The following is a 10,154-nucleotide window of genomic DNA, read 5'->3' as shown; positions in this document are numbered from 1 at the left end:
CCCTCCCAACATAATTTAGATCATCGCTTGGTACTTAAAAAAAAAAACACACACACACACAAATATAAGCAAAGGGCTTATAGTAAAGTGGTTAAGAGCAAATATAAGATCCTATGTTCGATTCCTCCTCTCTCAATATTACTCGTATAAAAAACAATTAAAAAACATAAATATCCCACTATGGAGACGTAAAGTAGTAATATACCTACAGAACTCATACACTTGGGCATGAGATTTTGTCATTGTACATCTCATACAAAATATACCTACTCCATATGTTATAGTTGTAGTAAGAAAAAGAAATTTAAACCAGGAGCAAACATATTAAACTAAAAAAACTAGCATCCTCCATTTGATTGACATAAAAGAAACCTTTTGCGTCTTTGGAAGCCCTTGCATAATCCAAACTATATTTACTCATATTCTTCTCAAACTTGACCAAATGCATTAACATGTGTATCACATGATAAATGGAAGGACTTGACCACTTACCTTGTAACCTACTGAAGTTTGCATTCTTCTTAGAGATTTTTGTAGAAATGTCACCTGAATTTATACATCAGTTTCAATTTGTCACACTAAAGAAAAACTTAAGAGAAATGTCATCTTAAATTTTCAGAATCCATGATTTGTTAACTGACTTTAACATCATCCGATTTTCCATCCATTTTTAAGGGTATTTTAGTCTTTTCATTTTCAAGAGTATTTTTAAAAAAAAAATTCATAATTTTTTTTTTAAAAAATCTCATGTTTTTCTCCTTCTTGTTATAAGATATATTTGAATCTGTCACAAGTTCCGGTCTTTTGATTTGATTTGTATATGCCGATCAGATATACTCCTTAATGAAACACCCAATAAGACACAACAAAATAGGATGTCCCATTGATTTACTTTTATTGTTAGACCACATGATCTTATCTAAATAAATATATACCTTAAAAAAAATTAATAAAAATTAAACTTGAACGAATTAAGGAGGGATTTTCCGAGTCATATTTTAGGCTTATCCAATTCATCCTCATAGTATTCTCAAAAGCATTATCAAAGGTGCTATAAAAAGGTGTTTTCTTGTGAAAGAAGGATTTTAAAAAGGGGCTCAAGTGAATATTTTTGGTGTGGGGCGGGGGGTGGGGAAGGGAGAGAGAGGTCTTTTTTTTTTTCTTTGAAAATAAAAAGACTAAAATACTTTTAAAAATGGATGGAAAATTGGATGGTGTCAAATTAAGATTACAAATCATGGATTTTGAAAAATTAAGGTGACATTTCTCTTAAAATTTTCTTTAAAATGACAAATTGAAATTGAGATATAAGCTCAAGTGACATTTCTACAAAAATCCCTTCTTATAGTGCGGTCAAGTCCACAACAAACTTAAACTAATATGAATTGACCGTTCAAAAAAAAGAAGACCAACTTGATAACTCACCTTCAATCCCAATGTCATATCGCTCTTCGTCTCCAAGCTCACTTTTTTCTACCCCTTAACTGGAGCTTTGTCGTGAGTGATTATCACAATCTTTTAGCTGAACAATGATTGGGCCTTCAGGGTCGCCACTACATTTTTTTTTTTTTTTTTGGGTGAACAAGGGGAGAAAAAATTCAAAGACAAACTACTCAGAATAGTTTAAAAACCAAACCAGCTTTAGCAACTCCTAACAAATCATCAACAATTTTCGAACCAAGCCAAGAGGGAGCATAAGCAAAAATGCACAGACCAAGATCCATATTGTAACTCCAGTTAGCAGGGTCGCCACTGCTTTCCGGGATGCATCAATGTGGATTGGAATTCAATGCTTGATCTTAGTGGCAAATTGAAGAACTTTCCTTGTGAGGGTCAATGTATAAAAGCTCAAAATTTTTTAGACAAAGAGAACCATAAAAATGAAACAAAAATAAGACCAAATCAACAGAATATCTCGTGTTACAAAAGGGTAATGCTAGGCTTACCACATTTATATATTACATTGTGTACCACCTCTCTAATAGAGGTGAAGCCCACCAATAAAGATGGAGCCCACTTAGAGAGATGGTACACAATGTGGTATATAAATATGGTATGCCTAGCATTTTCCATTACGAAATAGTGATGGCAATTTCTTCCTTTCTCACTTAAACTACATTTCTTTAGAGCACTTCCACCCATTTGTCATGGCAAAAGGTAAGGGCAAGTAAGGGTAGTTACTCCTTCATGTGAATAGTATCAGCCCTAATCATTGTTCTTTGTGTTTTTCCACCCCCATTGTCATGGCAACCCAAGGGCAATTACTAATTATATGGGATTAATAAATAAAAAATTGCTAGGTATGTATTAAAAAAATTATGAATTTTTCGGTTATTTTTTTATTTTAAAAAAAAAATTCTTTACTCACGTCAACGCCCTCAGGCAAGAGCTCGAACTGATATTACCTTCCGGCCTGCCCAATCTTGATGGAGCCTACGTCTTGCCTGGACTAGAATGCATTGGTGGAGAGGCTTTTCAGCCCAAGACGCATGGCAAAAAGCCATGGGTGGAAATACTCAGTACAAAAAACAAAAGGAGATATCTGTCATAATATTATATGGCAATGGATGCCTACCACACTCATATATGCTTTTATAGCTCATCCCATTCTCCATATTTAGAAATGTATAAACCTACCACTATAGTAATATTTTATGTATTTCCTATGCCTATAAATAGGCTTCAAGGATGAATAAAGAACATACAAGACCAAGAGAAATCTTTGAGTATCAAAGATCGGTTTCTTCCATATCCCAAGGTTTGTCTTCCTTAATATCTATATATATATATATTTTATTTAAGTTTTATAACAATATCTTAATTCTCAAATACAACAAGAATGCAAATTTAGGATTTCATTGCTTCGAAATTCACACTTGTCCAATTTAGCATATGCATTGCACGTTGCATATCTCGGCTCATATCTAAGAGTTCTGCAATAATAAGGCGAATTAAGGCATCCCATAGCCTAGCTCTCTATCCATATCTGTCTCCACAAAGCCCTCTTCCTCCTTAGCCAAGTCTCTCTTTGCCATCTCAAGATCTGCCTCTGTAACAGCACTCCTTCTCTTGTTCTCACTATCCAAAATATCCACATCTTCTCTCAGTCTTTTCAGTCTCCCTGCCTTTCCAGAAACTTCTTCATACGCAAAGCGGATTGAACATGAGGTTCCAGCCATGCCAAGTCAAATCTGAAGATCTCAACATCCTCCCACAAACTTTGAAGGCGTACACAGATATCCTCTGTCATATCCTTCACCGTTGTAGTCTTCAGAAAATGCAGGAGTTCCCCAAAAGCTGTGAATGCACATTTGCTAACTTTGCGACTTCTCTTCTGTTGGCATGCAATCAACGAAGGATACCATGAACAGATTTCCTCTAATAGTGGCACAAAAGCTTTATCTATTAGTCCTAAACCCCTAAAGTCCAAATGCTGGCCAGTCGGCGTAAGTTCCTTGAGTGCAGAGGGGTCAACAAGGCTACCAATTTCAGAAGGTGGTGCTGAAGGTTCCCGTCCATTGTATTGTTTCTCTGTTTGTCCTAAACTCCTTAAATCCATCAGTCGACCAGTTTCTGGGTCTTTTAAAATCTTACCTTTAACGTTATGAACTGAAACTTCAGCTTCAAAAACACATGTATCATTCACGAGATGCCCTTTATCATGGTTACAAAGCTCACTTAGACGAATGAATAATGGAAAGCCCCAGTCCTCAGTTGCCACAAACTCATGTCCACTGCTGTCTGTAACATCAAAAGTAAAAAGAATCACAAAAATATAATCAAGAATAAAATCTGATGAACACCAAATAGGAAAATATAAATGTAGAGGAGAGGAGGGCTGTTGAAGTGTAAGAAATAGCCCATTCAGTTAAGTTGTCAACGATCAAAACTCAATAGACAAAATATCACAGTTCAAACAGATAGGAGAAAAATATCTTAACTGACTTATAAGCCTAAATGATTACAATATAGATGGAGCATAGATGATAAAAGGATCCCGGACCTCTGCATTTACAAAGTGCGCTTATATATGATTAAAGATGTTTAACTTATAAGTAACTTTTTCTTCAATAGTAGAAGAAAATTAAGAGAACATATTTCAAAACTTAAAACACATTGTGAAAGCATTAAAATAAAAAATAAAAAAATTGCTTTAACGATCTTTCGAACTCTAAATGCTTTTCCCATATATTGAAGGGCTTCTTAGAGATAGGTCCATTATCACTTTAGATACAGTTGATCCAATTGACTCTTCTCAATTGCAGTTCACCTAGCAAATTGTGTGGCCGGGTAAGCAAACCTTTGTAGCCATATTTGTTGCGTTTTGCGACCTGTAACAAATTTTTCATAATATATATTCTAATGAAGAACGTTGGGGACATGTTTTTACTGTAGACGTGGTCACATTCGCTGCGTTTGAGCGACTGTGAATAGCAGTTATCTGCCACATATTTTGAACACAAACTCAAATTTGCTGATGCTGATGATCTATATAGATGTTGAGTTTAAACACAATATAAACGTTGTGTGATAAGCGTACGTCATCAGATAATGGTATATTTCAATAAATTAATGACAAGCCATCACCAGAGATACGAACATAAATTTGAATTAAGATACCCTTTCTTGTTGACTTCTTGGTATCAAGTTGATTAACTAGGGTGAAGCTGAAGTTGGCATATCTACTCCACCCGGATGGCAATGATGAAGCTTCTGCAACATCCAAATACACGGCCAAGTGCTTTACTTCTTTGTTCCCCTTAGGAAATATAAGGACCCGCCTGATCATATATACACCAACCAGGGAAATCAAGCCCAAAGCTAACTAACAATTAGGGTAATTATATCACCCTCATAAACAAATTAGTTCGTACGTACCATTTATAAATTATAACCACCAATGAATAACACGCCGGAGTAATGCTTTATGTTAGTCAACTTAGAGAAGTGATCAATTCTCCAAGTGAATTTCCCAGAAGACAAAAGGTCGTCCTCTCCCGCATTCTTCATTATACTACCATGCAAGTTCAAACATGAAAATTATAGCCACCGTCACACAAATATCACACAATAGATACTAGTTTTGATTAAAATCGCATATATAGCACATGTAGAGATGCAAAACAAAAAGCACCGATATTAATAAATATAATATTCCAGAGGCGTACCTTCCACTTGACCAATTCATATGTCAATATGTGAGAGAGTGAGAGAGAGAGAGAGAGAGAGAGAGAGAGAGAGAGAGAGAGAGAGAAAGTTTTGATAAAATGCAGAAGAAATGGGAATTTTGACAGACGAAATCTTCCTTAAGCCTGTCTCTTAACTCTATGGCCACTTAGGAAGAGAGACGGTCAGTTGATTAAGGATTCCTTCATCTGTATTACGTTATCCCATGAGTAACTAAGTAAGTTTTTAATGGACAAAATGGCAAGGAACCGTCTCTCTTCCAAAACCATCTGAACCAAAATTATCAGAAAAAAGGTGCCCCATCGGCCAGACATAACTTCAAAAGAAATACTAGTAAGACTCTCACACACGCGACACATTAATAAATTTTTGTGAAGATCCTTTCGTATTTTGGCATCTTTTCTTTTCTTTTGGTTTTATTATTTTTAGAGAAGTCAGTTGTTCACTCCGATACACAAGGTCGTCTCCTTTATTCTCCTTTCTTTCGTTTCAATCATGACCTAATGTATTATAGAAATCTGAGGTAAACATTTTAATACCTTCAAAAGAATTAGTCTCAACGAAAAGCCGTCGTCCAATATCTGGGATAAAATTCTACATTTTTCATTGCATAGCTTTATATATATAGTTCTCTTCAGTTGAGGGATCCCTTAAATAGTGTTATTTGAGGGATGAAGCTCTCAACCATTGATCTATTTTAATGTTCTTGTGTGGCTGAGATTGAATTACATCTTTTAACACATTTTCACACTCTTGACCCACCACAAACTCCACTTACGCCGGGAAACGAAAGTTCTCTCTTCTTCCTCCTACCCTTGGAGACCTTTCACACAGACCAAACGACCCAACGTGAAGAGAAAGACTCACCATCCTCAGTTGAAGAAGAAGGCCCAACCTGAACTAGTTGTTGAGCTCGCAAGATTTCGATGATAAAAGGGTATGGTATCCTGAGTTTTGATATGGATTTTAAGAATTCAAACAATTCCATCAAACTCGTGCTTTCAATACTCCATTCAACATGGTTTGGGTTTTCTTGTTATTTTTCTTCTTCTTAATATAGTCTTTTGGATTAAGGGAAAATAAAGAAGACAAGAAAATAGAATTTATACACATCATATATTCTTCATGTTGGGTCTTTGGTCTGCGTAAAAGGTCTCCAAGCATTAATTGGAGGAAGAAGAGAGACATTTCATTTCCCAATGTACGTCGTTCCCAAGCGTAAGTGAAGTTTGTGATGGGTCAAGAGTGTGAAAACGAGTTAAAATATGTAACTCAATCTCAGCCACACAAGATCATTAAAACAAATCCAACGGTTGAGTGCCCCTCAATTAACACTATTTGAGGAATTCCTCAACTGAAAGGGACTGTATATACTCTATAAGAATAATACTACTCTTACGACATTTTTATATCACATCCTTATACCATCTTATGTGGCAGCTGAAGTGGACAACCACATCAATTAAAATTATTTAATATTTTATTTTATTTTTCAAGTATTTATTTTTCTAATTGTCTTAATTAAAATACATTTCATTGATTTAATTGATGTGACATATAATATGGACATGCCACATCACGTGGTATAGAAATATGGGATAAAAATGTGGTAAGTATAGCATTGCTCTATATATAATGATGCAAACTCAGCACACCCAAGCCAGCTCAAGCTAATCCAATACCAGCATCAGCATGGCAAGGATAGCTAGCAAGCAAAAAGGATGAGCCGAAGGAAGATGCTTCATTAAGCCTTCGATACTATTCTAGAATGAACAACACTACTACGTTTTACTATTTGCGCGACGAACACATGTTCATTGCGCAAAATGCAATAAAGCGACGGAAAATAAGTTTCGAAGCGCAAAACCTCTTAGCACGACAGATATACACCTTCGTCGTGCAAAGTGAGCGAAAAAAAAACCTAGGTATTTTGTTGGAGCCAAACACTTGCGCGGCGAGAGCAATCGTCGCGTAAGAAAACCTAGCGCGACGATGGGACACTTCGTCATGTAAAGGTGAGGTTAATTGGCTGCGAAAACTCCTGCGACGACAGGTTTCGTTTCAAAAGACAACTTAGCGCGACGAAACCCTTTATCATCGCATGGATCATTATTCACCAATTGAGTGGATGACATGACAAGTGGAGGCCCCCTCTGCATAGATATTGCACACCATTCCTTCCCACACATGAAGGAGGTGGGCTCTGCCCCTCCTCCCCCCATCCCCTCCCCTCTGTTTCCCTCATCTCCTCCTCTCTCTTCCTTTTGAACCCCACGACTGCAAGATGCTTTGTTTTTCCTTCCATGGCTTCACATCCCCTCCTTCCCTCCCTTCCCCTTTTGGCCATCCCCTCCCTCAATTTTTCCCTCTTATTCCTTTTTTGCTTTGATTTTGTGCGATTCTTTTGTTTTTGCACGTGTTTTGGTTTGGCTTCTGTTGTTCATTTTTGTGTGTGTGTGTGTGTGTGTGTGTGTGTGTGTGTGTGCAGATTTTGGAGTTCCTGTATAGATCTATTCCAGATATATACTTTTCCCAAGGACTGCCAATTGGTTTAGTCTGCTTGTTGCTGGAACTTTTGGGAATCTAAATGGGTTTTGGCCGAAGCTCAGAGATGCCATCCCTACAATCCTTGAATGCCCTGGTTAGGGCAAAAGGCTAGTCCTTTGTTGGCTGATTTGGCAAGGTGTGCTCGACACCTTGGGTGTCTTCGTGCTGGACTAACTGGTGGCGAATGTTCTCCCAGTTACGTTTTAGGGTTTGGCAATCATGTTCCAACTCGACATTTTGGTAGGGAGGTGGTCGTAGTTCTCAGTCATTTTGGCGACATAGCATGAAGTCGTTCCACTTCAGTCTGAAGATACACATTAATTGAAGGTTTGTTTATGGAAGATTCCACATGGGGGGTGTGACGCTGAGTGCCAAGGCTAGCTTCACTTGGCATGAAGACACGTGATGGACTGAAAAGATGACTGGTTCTGATCGGCGAAAGGAGCCAGTGGGACTAGTAGAGATGTGGGATTCAAAAGCCGTATCCCACAGACAGCCCCAAACTGTTGATGCCCAAAATCCGGTGTCAACTTAGATAGAAAAAGTGCGGAGTCTTCAGCAGGATTAAGGGGTTATGAACCTTCAGCCTAAAAGCTCATCTTGCAGAAGAAAGATGGAAGAGGCAATCGTCAAGCTTCGGATACCGGTGTGGTACCTGCCGAAGACTCTTCGATACTTAAATCAGCAAGTGTAGGGCATATAGTAATTTGGGCAGAGTAACAGTAAAGGTGAAAAGTGGTTACCCTTTTTTACATGGGCATTATTTTTCTTTTATAGAGAAATGAAAGTGGGAGTTTGCACAAAGTTTTGATGTGGGACTTTGTACAAGTCATTTTGGTGGCTACATGTGTCTAAGGCTTAGGTTATGTAGTTGAAAGCTTCGGCAATCGCCTTCAGTTGGCAATTGCCACATCGAAGGAAAGGTGTCTTCAGTAGCTGAAACCGTGACGGTATCATCAGTCTAGGGGTCTGTCTACGAGCTAATCTCCCAATGGCGAATGTACTTGGTTGATTATGATACAAATAGCTACTTTGTTTCCCTTGGGATTTAGGCTATAGAAAATAAAAACTCACCATTATATATCAACATAAATATCTAAGCACAAAATTATGCGCTTGTAAATTGGAAGTATAGCCAAATAGGTACCGGTCATAACCAATAAAACGTCAGAGTAAAGCTTTGTCGTATTCAACTTAGAGAAGTTGTCAGTTTTTCATGTGAATGTCCCAGACACAAGCTCCTTTCTCATTCTTCATTCTTCTACCAACATCAAAGGTCAAAGTCAAACCCTTAAATACATAGTAAACAAGTAGTGCCCATAACACCAAATATAATTATAAGCCAAAGAGAAAAAAAATGACACCAAACAAATATCACTCAACAAAACTACTTTTGAATAAAGCGCAAAAAATTAAGCTGCCATGTATCGTAGGTGGTTGGTGCTCTTCAATATCTTATGTTCACTCGCCCTAAAATAGCTTATGCCGTAAATATTGCGATCCTTGTCTCAGCCTACCGAATAATGATGTGCATTTTGGTCTTGTTAAATGTATTCTTTGATATATTCAGGGGACTCTCACTCATAGTATATGCACTATACTTATGGTCTTATCTCTCTAGTTGGGTATAGTAGGGGTGGGCATTCAAACTGTTCTCTGCTGCCCACTACGTCTCACCCGCTAAGGCCCTGTTTGGGATTGCTTTTTTATTTTTTCGCAAAAAATCGGCTTCACTTTAAAATTAAGCAGTTTAAGATGTTTGGTAAAAATAAAATATCCTGATTATTTTAAAAGCAGTGGCCTTTTGACAACAGCTTTTAAAAGCAGGCTCCAGGTTGCTTTTCAAAGCTGCTTTGCACACATGAACATTTAATGAATTTTTTTAATTCCCAAAATACCATCATTCATTTTAAAAAATGACACCACCTCCATTTCCACATCCACTACCATGGTGCCACTACCACCACCACTACCTCCACAAGTGCCTTCCCTACCACCACCACTACCACAACCACCAACTCCACCTTCATCACCACCACCACCTCCACTCCATCACAACCACTACTACCACATGATTAGTACATAACACTTTTAACGTCATGTCTATTTTAGTCATTATTCACAGTTACAATAATTTTATATTAAAATTTATCAAACGGTTTTGATACTGCTTTTGTACTAACAGCACTTTAAAAATATTGTTTCCAAACATGGAACTGCTTTTTTTATAGCTAATTATTTTCAAAGCACAACAGAAGCAACTTTTTAAAAAAATAACAGCAATCCCAAGGAGTTGCAAATATAAATTTTAAAAATTCATAACCGTCGGAGTTTTACTAGCACATATTATATGTAACACTGGATATATATCTACGTCAAAGAGACAAAAATATGCACCCAAGAGAAACTTGTACATTAAA

General features: G+C 37.2%; 1 pseudogene; it reads right to left on the bottom strand.

Annotated features, from left to right (window-relative positions):
* Positions 1 to 2,951: 2,951 nt before the first annotated feature.
* Positions 2,952 to 5,010, bottom strand: LOC117618001 (annotated as a pseudogene).
* Positions 5,011 to 10,154: the final 5,144 nt, after the last annotated feature.

This window comes from Prunus dulcis, chromosome 2, assembly GCF_902201215.1.
Source record: "Prunus dulcis chromosome 2, ALMONDv2, whole genome shotgun sequence".
NCBI lineage: Eukaryota > Viridiplantae > Streptophyta > Magnoliopsida > Rosales > Rosaceae > Prunus > Prunus dulcis.
Note: the sequence above shows the minus strand (reverse complement) of the source record. Positions and strands in the feature narration are given on the sequence as shown.